Source organism: Chiloscyllium plagiosum, chromosome 31 (genome assembly GCF_004010195.1).
Source record: "Chiloscyllium plagiosum isolate BGI_BamShark_2017 chromosome 31, ASM401019v2, whole genome shotgun sequence".
NCBI classification, from domain to species: domain Eukaryota; kingdom Metazoa; phylum Chordata; class Chondrichthyes; order Orectolobiformes; family Hemiscylliidae; genus Chiloscyllium; species Chiloscyllium plagiosum.
The window spans coordinates 40,104,325-40,117,870 of record NC_057740.1 but is presented as its reverse complement, the minus strand read 5'-3'; the positions used below and the strand labels follow the sequence as shown (position 1 = coordinate 40,117,870).

At 42.6% G+C, this 13,546-nt stretch overlaps 1 protein-coding gene across 2 annotated transcripts in view; it reads right to left on the bottom strand.

The window, feature by feature from the left end:
• The window catches only part of gatad2ab (GATA zinc finger domain containing 2Ab), a 102,099-nt gene extending 88,774 nt beyond the window's left edge, over positions 1 to 13,325 (bottom strand). The window contains exon 1 of one of the 2 annotated variants that reach the window (XM_043721459.1): positions 13,251 to 13,325. The gene's annotated coding sequence lies outside the window, so the exon portion shown is untranslated. Of the gene's footprint in view, positions 1 to 11,684; positions 11,802 to 13,250 lie in introns of those variants that run through there. The other variant, XM_043721458.1, reaches the window with a different exon arrangement.
• Between the last annotated feature and the right edge of the window lie 221 nt (positions 13,326 to 13,546).

The following is a 13,546-nucleotide window of genomic DNA, read 5'->3' as shown; positions in this document are numbered from 1 at the left end:
CGAAGGAATTGGGAGAATGGGTTGGCGTTTTTACAGGGGGCAGGATGGGAGGTGGTGTAGTCCAGGTAGCTGTGGGAGTCGGTTGGTTTGTAGTAGATGTCCGTGTTGATTCGGTCGCCTGAGATAGAAATAGAAAGGTCGAGGAAGGGGAGGGAGGAATCTGAGAATTGACAATGCCAATGAGTAAGTAGCAGAGGTCACCAAGTCAGTCCTTCAAGTTGCTACAGATACAATTCATCCATTTCACCAATATATTTCCCCCCCAGTATCCTACATGGAGGATTCAATGCTTAGCCCATGATACCTATTTCCCCATTTACCATAAAAGCCATCTAACCCTGCATCACTCAGCTGCTGCTGAAATACTATCAGTGAGAACTGTGTCTGAAAGTGCAGCTGACTCAGATGCTGAGACTTAAATCATGTGCACCCCAGCCCTGTAGTAATTATGAATGAGAATGCTTTGTAATCCTGTTGTAGATTTTGAAATTCTGAGTTCAGTACAGATTCAAGAGTGAGATTAAACCTGGAAATCAAAGTAAGTCAGCAGCTGTAGCTCTCTATTATACTGTTCAGCCTTGGGATTTGGTTTACAATAGAATCCAGATAACTGTCAGATCTACAAGGAGAAAACTAGCTGCTCTATCGACAGTGCACTTACTTCTGGTCTGTGAGCAACAAGCAGCCAATCCATAGAAGCAATGGAAAGGATTCAGTTAAGTGGGAAGTTCAGAAAGACTTAGATCTTCAGTTTTCAAAGGAGGCAAAAGAGTAAGTAAAACATGTACTTTTATGATCCCTTTCACATGGTAAAATGCACCAATGTGCTTCACAAGCATCACCAAACACTGAGAACAAGTTACCAAAAACTCAGTGTCAGATCATTAAGGAAACAGCTTTGAGAGAGAATTCCAAAATTTAGGACTCAGGTCACCAGGGGATGGCTTGTAATTGTGCACAAAGGTTAAAACTGGAGGAGTGGAGCCTCCTGGTATTGCTAGATAAGGAACAATACAGGTCAGTGAGCAGCAGGATTTGATAAGTAAATGGGACCTGACACATTCTCAGACATGGACAGCAAAATTTTTCATTAGCTGAAGCTTACACAAGGCAGAAGAGGAGGGGCCAAGTAAATTTGAGTGATGAAATAAGAGTTCCTCCTCACTTACCAAACTCTGGCACAATGGTTATAGCAGTAATACTTGTACAAGGTAACCCCTAGTTCTGAATCCAGAGTTGCAACAATACCTTTTTTTAAAATTCACATGTTGAATATGGGCATTACTGGCTGGGCCAGCATTTATTGTTTGTCCCGAGTTGCCCTCAAGTTGAGCTGCCTTTTTGAACCACTGTAGTTCATGTGTTGTAAGGGGACCCATAATGCCCTTAGAGAGAGAATTCCAGGATTTTGAACCAGTGACAATGAAGGAACAGCGATATATTTCCAAGTCAGGATGCTGAGTAGCTTGTTGCAGAATATGCAGGTGGTGGTGTTCCCATGTATCTCATGTGCCCTTATTCTTCTGGATGCAAGTGGCTGCGGGTTTGGAGGGTGCAGTCTAGAGATGTTCAGTGAATTTCTGCAGACATCTTTTAGATATTGTACATCTGTGGTGGAGGGAGTGGATGCTTGAGGATGTGGTGCCAATCAAGTGGGCTGCTTTGTCCTGGATGGTTGTCAAGCTTCTTGAGTATTGTTGGAGCTGCAATCAGGCAAGTAGGAAGTCAGGAAGTGAGTTACATGCTACAGTATCCCGAGGCCCTGAACTGCTCTTGTAGCCATTATATTTACATAGAGAGTCCAGCTGAGTTTCTGATCAAGACTAACCCCCAGGATGGTTATCGGGGGGGGGATTCCGTGGTGGTAACACAGTTGAATGTCAAGGGGCAGTGAGTAGAGATGGTCTTCTATTGGAGATGGTCATCGCATGGCATTTGTGAGGGGTGAATGGTACTTGCCACTTGTCAGCCTAAGCCTGGAAACTGTCCAGATCTTGTTGCATTTGGACACAGACTGCTTCAGTGTCTGAGGAGTCACAAATGGTGCTGAACATTGTGCAGTCATCAGTGAACATCCTCACTTCTGACCTTATAGAACATAGAACATAGAAGAATACCCTGTTTACAGACACCCTCCTTGGAAATTGATGCCATGTTCCTAACCTCCCTACACTCCAGGCCCTGCACCCTGAAGCTACAATCTGGGTTATGATGGTGGGAAGGTCATTGATGAAGCAGCTGAGATGGTTGGGACTAGGAAATTACCCTGAAGAACCCCTGCAGAAATGGCCTAAAACTGAGATGACTGACTTCCAATATGTTTCTATATGCCAGGTACGAGACCAACTAATGGAAAGTTTGCTCCCCGATATCCATTGGTTCCAGTTTTGCTATGGTTCCTTGATACTACACTCAGTTAAACACAGGCTTGATGACAAGAGCTGTCACTCTCACCTCACCTGTGGAATTCAGCTCTTTTAACCATGTTTGAACCAAGGTTGTAATAAGGCAGAACCTAAAATAAGTGTCACTGAGCAGGTGCTGCTTGATAGCACAGTTGATGACACCTTCCATCACTTTACTGATGATCAAGAGTAGACTGATGGGGTGGTCACTGGTCAGGTTGGATTTGTTCTGCTTTTTGTATAGAGGACACAGGTGGACAATTATCTAAACTGTCGGGTAGATTTCAGTGTAGATTTTGTTCCTGCTCTGTCCCATTTAGCACAGAAATAGCGCCACACATCATGATGGAGGGTGTTCTCAATGTGAATACATGATTTTGTCTCCATAAGGACTGTGTGGTGGTCACTTTTACTGATAGTCATGGACAGGGGCACCTGCAGTTGGCAGAGTGGTAAAGATTAGGTCAAGTATATTTCTTCTCCTCATTGGTTCCTTCACCGCGTGCTGCAGACCCACCCATGGAACCTGACCAGCTCAATCAGTAGTTTTGTTGTCAAACCACTCTTTGTGGTGAACACTGAAATCCTCCACCCTGAGTAAATTTTGCATCCTCCTTACCCTCAATGCATCTTTCCAAGTATTGTTCAACATGGAGGAGCACTGATTCATTAGCTGTGGGGCGACTGTATGTGGTAATCAGCAGGAGGCTTCCTTGTCCTTGTTTAACCTGATGCAATGAGACTTCATGGGGTCCAAAGTCAATAATGAGGATTCCCAAGGCAATTCCGTCTCAACTGTGCCACAGGATATACCCAGAGATGGTAATGGTGGTGTCTGGGACATTATCTGTAAGGTAAGATTCCGTGAGGGTCATTTTGTCAGGCTGTTGTTTCTCTCATCTATGATTCAGCTCTTCCAATTTTGGTACCAGCCTCTAGACGTTAGTCAGGAAGATTTTGTAGAATCAACAAGGTTGTTTTTGCTGTTTTCGTTCCAGTGCCGAGGTCAACGTCAGATGGTCATTCCGGTCTCATTTCTTCGTTAAGACTTTGTAACAGTTGTTACAGCTGAGTAGCTTGCTAGGCCATTTCAGAGGGCAGTTGAGAGTTAACCACATTGAAGTCACAGGTAGATTTCATTAGGTCATTAGTGAACCAGATGGGTTTTCCCGACAATTGACAATTTTGAAGCAGATTCGTAATTCCAAATTTTTTTTACTGAATTCAAATTCCACCATCAGCCATAGCGTGATTTGTACCTGGGTCTCCAGAACATTAGGCGAAAGTAAGGATTACAGATGCTGGAGATTAGAGCCAAGATTAGTGTGGTGCTGGAAATGCACAGCAGGTCAGGCAGCATCCAAGAAGCAGGAAAATCAACGTTACAGGCAAGAGCCCATCATCAGGAATGGGGATCTCCATAACATTAATTGAGTTAGTCTAGTGATAATAGCACTAGGCCACGGCTTCTTCAATAACTTGTTAATTAATTCAAAGATAATTTACAGCAGTATTGAGATGCCTGTGCCATCCCATCACATATGCACACACAATTCTGATGTATTCCTGGACACTGATCAACATGAATGATTTGCAATGATTTGTAGGCATTACGGATCCCAAGAAAAAAATAACATCAATAACTGTCCCTTAGATTGGAACCCCAAACTTCTCATCTGCCCACACCATTTTCTCCCTGCGATCAAGCCTTTTGCAAGGCATACAAATGTCAGTTATATCAAGTACACAGTTTGCAGCACTGAAGGTCACAAGTCGAAACATCGAGTCAGTATACAGTTATTCAGTAAATGGCAGGACTATTAGGAGCATTGATATACAGAGGAATCTTGGGGTGCAAGTGCATAGCTCCCTGAAAGTGGCAACACAAGGTCAGTCATAAGGCATGCTTGCTTTCATTGGTCAGCGCACTGATTAAAGAAGATGGCAAGTTATGTTGCAGTTGTATAAGGCTTTAATTACACCACATTTGGAGTACAATGTACAGTTCTGGTTGCCCCAGTATAGGAAGGATATGGAGACTTTGGAGAAGATGCAAAAGCAATTTATGAGGATGTTGCCTGGACTGGAATGCATTAACTATCAGGAGGGTCTGGACAAATTTGGCTTGTTTTAGCCTATCGGAGTTGAAACTTTATTGCTGGAACAGCACAGCAGGTCAGGCAGCATCCAGGGAACAGGAGATTCGACGTTTCGGGCACAGGCCCTTCTTCAGGAATGAGCAGAGAGTGTTCAGCAGGAGAAGATAAAATGTAGGGAGGAGGGACTTGGAGGAGGGGCGTTGGAACCTATCACATTTCCAACGCCCCTCCTCCAAGTCCCTCCTCCCTACAACCTATCACATCCTGCTGAACACTCTCTGCCCATTCCTGAAGAAGGGCCTGTGCCCGAAACGTCGAATCTCCTGTTCCCTGGATGCTGCCTGACCTGCTGTGCTGTTCCAGCAATAAAGTTTCAACTTTGATACATGAATAGGCAAGGAATAGAGGGATACGGACAGCGCAGAGGCAAAAGGTTTTTAGTTTACAAAGGTGTCATGCATCAGCACAGGCTATGTGGGCCAAAGGGCCTGTTTCTGTGGTGTGCTTTGAATTATCAGGTATAAGATGGAATGTAGGTTTGAGGTTAAAATCAGACCAGCCATGATTTGATTGAACAGGGGATCAGACTGGAATGGCAGAGTGACTCCACGGTTCCTTGTTTGTCTGTTTATAAAGAATGACAGCCCATTTATATTGATCAGTAAGAGAATACTGACAGGATTTAACTGGTTAATAATCACACAAAATATAATGGGTGAGGTTAGAAAAAAAAATTGACACAAGGGATTGTTTAGAATTCCTACAGTGTGGAAGAAGGCCATTCAACCCATCAAGTCAACACTGACCCTCTGAAGAGCATCCCACACCATCCCTATAACCCTGCATTTTCCACGGCCAATCCACCGAGCCTGCACATCTTTAGACTGTGAGGGGAAACCCATGTAGACACAGGGAGAACACGGAAACTCCACGCAGTCACCCGAGAGTGGGATTGAACTCGGGTGTTACGACATGGTTAATTTAAAACCAGCAACACAAAAAACATTTATCCTGTGCAGTAATCTGTAAACATCGAGTGGCCAAGAACTATTTAAAGTAAAAATTAACAACTTTATTTCATAAAGTATAACAGAATAATTAACTAACCATTATTTACAACTCCTTCCTCTAACCTACCTTCGACCTTCCCTTCTATAATACTAGTCCGATAAAAGTCCCAATTAAAATTTACAAAAACAACACTTCTTATCTCAAAACCAGGCAGCTGTAGATTCTTGTCTTCGGATCTTTCTGTGTCTTCCTTTCTCCTCGTTAGGAATTTCTGTGTTGCAGGTTACTGACTGAAAAGGGACTTTTAAGAGAGATATTGTTTCAAGCAGTCTGTTACATGCTAGGACCATAAGACCATATGACCATAAGACATAGGAGTGGAAGTAAGGCCATTCAGCCCATCGAGTCCATTCCACCATTCAATCATGGTTGATGGGCATTTCAACTCCACTTACCCGCGTTCTCCCCGTAGCCCTTAATTCCTTGTGACATCAAGAATGTATCAATCTCTGCCTTGAAGACACTTAGCGTCCCGGCCTCTACTGCACTCCGCGGCAATGAATTCCACAGGCCCACCACTCTCTGGCTGAAGAAATGTCTCCGCAATTCTGTTCTGAATTTACCCCCTCTAATTCTAAGGCTGTGTCCACGGGTCCTAGTCTCCTCGCCTAACGGAAGGTGTGAGGGGAGGAGAGAGAGAGGGGGGGAGGAGAGAGAGAGAGAGAGAGAGAGAGGAGAGAGAGGGGGGATGGGAAAGAGACTTCTCTGCCATAACCATTTGATGAATTCTATTCTGTGAGCCTCTGAACCCACCATTTGCTTCAGATACACTTCTCTAGCTTTAATCTCATACCAAGGGATGTACAGGTGAATGTCCAATAAAAAAACAGGAGAAAAACTGTAATATGAAAATATAAAATGAATAGTAATAAGTAATATGTATTGCCTTACCAATACTAACAATTTTGAATAGAACACAGCATAATACATAACTTAAAACACTAAACATGCTACATTTTTTAACTTGTACAATAGGATTAAAAAGTTTACAAGGGGGCAATAACACCAATTTTTTCATTTCCATATCCTTAGCAGTATTCGCATCGTTCAACTCCTTTGCTGGCTTTGTATCTCTCTCATAATGGATTATACTTTAGAAAAATCATGATTTTTTGTAAAGATATACAAACGATTGTATAGAGTCCAACAGATCCTAAATGGACCAAATAATTAATCATCTGAAATGGAAAGACATAATGAGTGGAGGGGTTTATGGAGGGAATTTGAGAGTTTGAGAATGCAAGGTCTCTGGAAATCTTGCATTAGAATCTTTTTGTCCAAGGGTAATTGATAAGGCACCGATAAGTGTTCCAATAGCAGATGAGTTGAGGTGGATGTAGAAATGAGGAATATCGGAAGATGGAAGTAGGCATCTTGGTAATGGAGAGGATATGTGGTCAGAAACTCATTTCAGTGTCATATAGGCTGAAATATGCCTTCTAAGTGAGTGCTCCAAGGTTCAGTGCACATTGACTGGCATAACGACATAGTGACTTCTGGTTTCAAAAGCTGATGCTGTGCACAGACCTCAGAGGTCCACATACCAAAACAAAATAGACTGAGCATTGGTTCCAAAGGTCTGGTTCAACCTCAGATAGTGGACAAGTGAGTGAATGCGTCAGTGGCTCAGGAACACAGCTTGTTAGTACAGACCAAAAAGAGTGGCTTTGTTTTCCTAATATTTAGCTGGAAAAAATTTTCTTCATTCAACACTGGACAGTAGACAAGCAATGTAACAAACTGGAAATAGTTCAGGGGATAAGAAATAAGTTGGTGAGGTAGAGATAGGTGACAGCAGTGAAAACATGGAACTTCACACTGTTTGTTTGGATGATGCCATAGAGTAACAACAGGTAGCTCAGAAACAGAAGGGGAATCCAAGGACAGCTCCTCAAAAGACTTCAAAGTTAAATGGTACATAGTAAAGCATTTCATGCTGCAACAATTCAAATGAAGTCCCTGCCATCCTCTCATCACTAATTATGCTAAATTGGAAGCCCAACTAAAACTCTATCATTCTCCAACCAGAGCAAATACTTCTCTTCATTAATCCTAATAAAGTTTTTTCCCAACTGAGAACTTCTATTAAATCTCTCTTTCATCTTTTCTGCTCCAGTTGGATCCACAGAATGTATAGCACCAAAACAGGCACTTCAACCGAAATGATACCAACGCATACCATACATACCTCCTCCTTCTATTCCTTTCTCCCTCCCGTGCTCATCTAACTTGCTTTTAAATACAATTATGCTATTCACCTATTTTATGTGGTTGTGAATTATATATTCTAGAAAAGAATTATTCAAGTAGACCCATTTCCTTGCTCTTTTCCCACAACTAATTCAGACAGACACCCAATGTCCTTTTGAAATTATTGACTTCTTCCATCATCCATTCAGATGTTGCACTGCAGATCATGACTTGCCTCCAAGGTAAAATAAATTCTCAGCTCCTCCTGTTTCTTTTGTGAATGATCTAAATCTGTATCCTCTGGAAACTCTCCTTCTATCTTTCTTCAAAGCAAGAGTATCTTAACCTTGGTATTGTCTGGTGAATCTTCATATGTTTCCTACAGCTTTAGTGTTCCTTCTGTAATGGCTGCTAATTCTATTCTAAAGTGTGCTTCCTTTGATTGTGCTAAGAGGATGGTGTAAAGAAGTAGCCATGTCAAAATGGGGAGAATGTGTTTGTCAAGTCCGCCCACTTGTTTTTGCTTCTTCAAATGCGTCATGAGTCTGCCTTTACACTAGGCCAGTGCTGCTTCTTTGGCATGCAGCCAATTGAAAAACGATGCATTCTGATGAATCATTGCAGCAAAGTAGTCACACTTTCATTAGATCCAACACTTCTTTGCAAAGCTATTGAAATGATTAGCTTAAAATGGGTTCCAGAGATAATTATAGTGAATTCACTTCTGCTGAAATCAGGAATAAAGTTGGGTGGTTAGGTGAATATTATCAGCAACAGTTAGACTTGGCACATGGTTCACAAAAATATCTTTTGTCAACAGACTCAATTAAAGGATTCTGAATTTCACCCAATGATTAAATGGGCTGGGATTCTCTACCTTGGAAAAGATGACAAGCTTGACCGGAAAAATGACTTCAAGATTATCAGAGTTTTATCGACTAGATTGTAAGACAGGATGTTTCCACTTGTTGGTGAGACAAGAATATGAGGTATTCACTAGTAAATCCAAAAAGGGAATACAAGAGGAACATTTCTCCCAAGTAATGGTGAGAACATAAACTTGCTACTACAGTTTGGCATTTCAGGGAAAGTTAGGTAAGCAAGGGTGAGAAAGAAACCAAATATATTGCTACGTTTGGGTGGACAGGAGTGGTGGGGGAGTCCTGTGTAAAGCATAAGTATCAGGATGGATCTGTTGGGTTGAATAACCTCTTTCTGTATACTTTGTAATATTTGTTACCGGTTTTTCCAGTCATTCACTACCACAATGACATTTCAGTGATCTCCCTCATCGAAAGATCAAGCCTCTATTATGAAAATTGTGGTGGTGGTGGTTGGGGGAGGGGGGGGGGGGGGTGGGGGGAAGAGTGGGGCAACTGAAAGAAAGTTTTAAAATAACAAAAAGGAAAGAGATAGAGGCGCAGGGCAGTGATGAGACAAATGATAAGTCAACTGTGAAAGGTCAGAGGTAGAAAATATTTTGTAATTTGTAGGGCATGGGAGCAATAGTGGCTAGCTCTACCAAAGAGGCACAATGGACCAAATGGCCTCTTTGTTGTGCTGCATCATTCTACAATTCTAGACACAAACACTAACAGGAAGGATAATGACACTAGTGTTAATCACAAGCTGATGAGCAGCTTTGTTTTTTTAAAAAAATGCTGAGGCTGGGAAGGAACTCAATCCCGGCTGGTGGATGAGTGGAATTTTCCACCTCTGACTCATCCATAAGAAGAAAGCCATTTGGCCTCTCCTTCTCTACAGTCCCCTGTGTTTTTAATCACAGCTGTGGGATCAGGCTAGAGCAAATGATGACACAAGCACAGTGTGTCGTGGAAGACACTCTCGTGCAATCCATTGAGGAAAAAAAACATTTTACAAACTGGAAAAATCTCTAGGCTTGGACTCCCCTCAGTGTTTTTAATCAGCATTGGAAAAGTGAATTGGAAGCAATCATTGGGGCAGTGGTATGAGTTCCAATCCCCAAAAAGCTTTGTAGGAGAGGTCAGATCAATACAGATCTCTTTTAAGCTCCCCTGACACTTCAGTCGGTTCATGCACCACCTGGTGTGGTACTCACACAGAGGGAAAGAATGATCAATGAAGTCTTTGGCAGTTGAGCATCAGCACTGTTAAATGTAAAGGATAGAACATAGAACAGGCCCTTCAGCCCACGATGTTGTGCCAAGCATTTATCTTAATCTAAGATCAACGTCACCTGCAAACCCCTTAAATTACTGCATCCATGTGCTTGTCCAACAGTCGCTTAAATGTCCCTAATGTCTCTGACCCTACTACCACCACTGTCAGTGCACCCATGCACCACCACTCTCTGCGTAAAGAGCCGACCTCTGACATCTCCCCTATACCTTCCTCCAATCACCTTAAAACTATGACCCCTCCTGACAGTCATTTCTGCCCTGGGGAATAGTCTCTAGCCATCTACCTATGCCCCTCATTATTTTGTACAGCCCTCTCAAGTCATCTCTCTTCCTTCTCTCCAGTGTGAAAAGCCTTAGCTCACTCAACCTCTCTTCATAAGACAAAAGTAAATGCAGAAGGAGGCGATTCAGCCTATAAGTCTATGTTGGTTCTTTCAAAGCAATCTGGTTGGTTCCACTAACCCGCTCTTTCTCCAAATCACAATTATCTTTCCTTCAAGTCTTTATCCAGTTCACCTTTGAAGAGTGCATGGAATCTGTATCGACCACAACAAGCAGTGTATTCCAAATGGTGATCAGATGCTGCACAAAACTCTTTCCTTATGCTACCCATTTCTTCCACCAGTCACTTTAAAATTGTGTCCCTTTGGTTATCTGCTTTTGAGACATTACAAACAGTTTATTTTCACATACTGTATCTTAACCCTTCTAGATTTTCATCTTGTTTTCGCCATTGGCTCCAGCAATCCATAGGAATTAGGTTAGTTAAATAGGACTGATATCAACCTATTGTCTGACTTTTTGCCTCACCTATGAGATTACATTGCTGGCAAATAGATTGATGCTTTCTTGAGAGAATCAACATTTTGGAATAAGACAAGCTTTTTTGCCCAGATTCACAAATTTACCACTGCATTTCAGAGGTGGTAAGAGGCAGTAAGTAGCTATTTGAACAGCCATACAAGCTATCTCAGGCAAGGTTCAGATAGGTGTACAGTGGAACCTCGATTATCCGAATACCAAACATCCGAAAATTGGATTATCCGAAGGAGATCTTGAGGTCCCATTAGAAACATTACATCAAATAAGCGTTTCTAACAGTGATCACATCTTTTGTTTACAGTGATTAAACAGGCACAGTCTTCAAATGACTGACCTCCTGCCCTTTCTCTCCCCACCCTTTCCCTGGTGTTCTACAGAGGAGTGTACCCTAAACTCTCACCCCTACCCCCTTCCCGAGACAATTTGACCAACATTGTCCTATACAGGGCAGAGGTAGAACCTGTCAAAAAGTCGCAGTAAAAAGTGTGTGTGAGTGTGTGCGCGCGCTGTTTGGAGACTTACCCCACAATGGCGGCGGCAGCAGCAATCTTATTGCTGGTGTCCAGTCTGGCTGCCCCGGTGAGGGGACGGGGTACAATGCTGGACGGGTTTCGGGGGGGTGTTGGGGGCCGGAAGATTGTGGTGGGTGGGGCCAGTGCTTGGGCCGGGGCCTTGCATGCTGTGCTGCTGCAGTCTCCTGAACAAGGCTCAGACTTTAAAAACTCCGAGCCTCAGAGGAAAGGCCTTTAATCGATTAACCAAATAATCGATTATCTGAACGAAACAGTGCACACCCATCACATTCGGATAATTGAGGTTCCCCTGTATTGTGTCAGTGGAATATAAGCCACCAAGAAAATTGATTAAAACAAAAATTTTGAAAAAGTTTTCTTAGCTTCAGAGCTTCTGCACTAAGAAGGGAAAGGTGAACTTACAGGCATGTACTCAATGTTTCTGAAAAAGGTACCCACAAAAGTCAAATGACAGGCCCACCAAAATGAAATGGCAAACTTTGACAAGGCACTGTTGTTGTATCTGTGGGAACTGCACTTTAGCACAATGCCGCACCTAAGGGAGAGCAAAACATATATTTCAGTTTCCCATCACTCGAATCCATTCTCCAGTCATAAGATTTCCAAACATGGCAAGCTGTCAATTTTAGTCAGGACTGACTTTTAGCTCTTGCTAAAGGGAGGGGAAGTGGGAAGGGAGAGGAGGGAAAAAAATTCTGAGAGTTGTTATGGGGAGGTGGGCACATCAATTGCAAAGCCAAGGTTGTCTTTAAGTCCTCTCATTGCAAAAAGCAGCACCGCAAGAGTCAAATAAAACCAAAATGGTGCAAATCCTGATAAGACAGGTGTGGGTGATGAGGAGATAGATGAGGTGAGATATTTTCCTGGGAATTAGATTAGATTAGATTAGATTCCCTACAGTGTGAAAACAGACCCTTTGGCCCAACAAGTCCACACCGCCCCTACAAAAAGTAACCCACCCAAACCCCTTTCCCTCTGACTAGTGCACCTAACACTCTGGGCAATTCACCTGGCTTGCACATCTTTGGACTGTGGGAGGAAACCAGAGCACCCGGAGGAAACCCACGCAGACACGGGGAGAATTTCCAAACTCCACACACACAGTTGCCAGAGGTTGGAATCGAACCTGGGATCCTGGTGCTGTGAGGCAGCAGTGCTAACTGCTCAGCCACCATGCCACCCCATAAGTGAGCAATTTAAAACGTCCAGTACTGAGCTCTACCCATAAGAATTCACTATGTGCAAAATGTTTTGGACTGAAACCTATTATAATAGAACTGACACACAGAAAGCTAAGTTGCTCAGAAGCAGACATTGAAGGCAGTTTGACAGACTGTACGCTTCAGTTAGGCCTCAAGGATGTGGAAATTAATTGAAATCACATTTTTTGCCTATGTACATTTAAAAATGTTAGCTTAATTTTTTAATTGGCGATCATCGAACTAAAAAAGAACAACTCTCAAGGGTTCACATTTCCCAAGAAAATGTTTTGCATTAAAACTTTGGCCAATGTAATCATCATGCTATCCGACATTGATGAGAACCATCACCCTGTGATCTATTCAGGTTAACAATAAGTTTAATTAGCCTTTCCTGAAGGCTGATTCATGCAGAGATTGAATTTCCCTTAGCACACACTTTTCCAAGGGGAGCCTAGACAAAAGTGCTGGCAGGCTATTTGCCTACAGAAAGCATCACAGTCATGAGAGACCAAGTCCTCACCTGGAATTCCTGGGATGCAGAAGAGAAACAGGATTTTATCAGGAGTTTCACATCTTTAAAGATGGAGGCCCAAACCACACAATCACACTTTGGGGACAGTGTGCAAATAGGTGACGAAAAAGTCAGCACCCTGAACAAAATAAAGTGTTCTGCCATGTGCTCTCACATCTTGCAAAATTCAACTCAGGTTAAATCTACAGAGCAGACAATATACAAATATAATTACTATAGGGGGAAAAAAGTTACCTGTACTATAGGGTGACTTGAGATTCATCTGTTGGAGATGTAGCCTTTTACAGCCAGAGAACAACGTTTGAAATAGCTCTCCATGTAGTTAGTTCTATGAAAGAAAAGCATGAAAACCAACCTAAACAACTCACGTTTCATACAATCTGAGGGGACAGACCTAAATTACTAGCTAGTCACAAAAGGACTGTAAGCCTTTTTTTTAAAAATTCACTTTAGTGGGGTGTGGGCATCGCTGTTTGGCCAGCATTTATTGCCCCACCTGCCTTCTTGAACTGCTGCAGTCCACTTGCTGT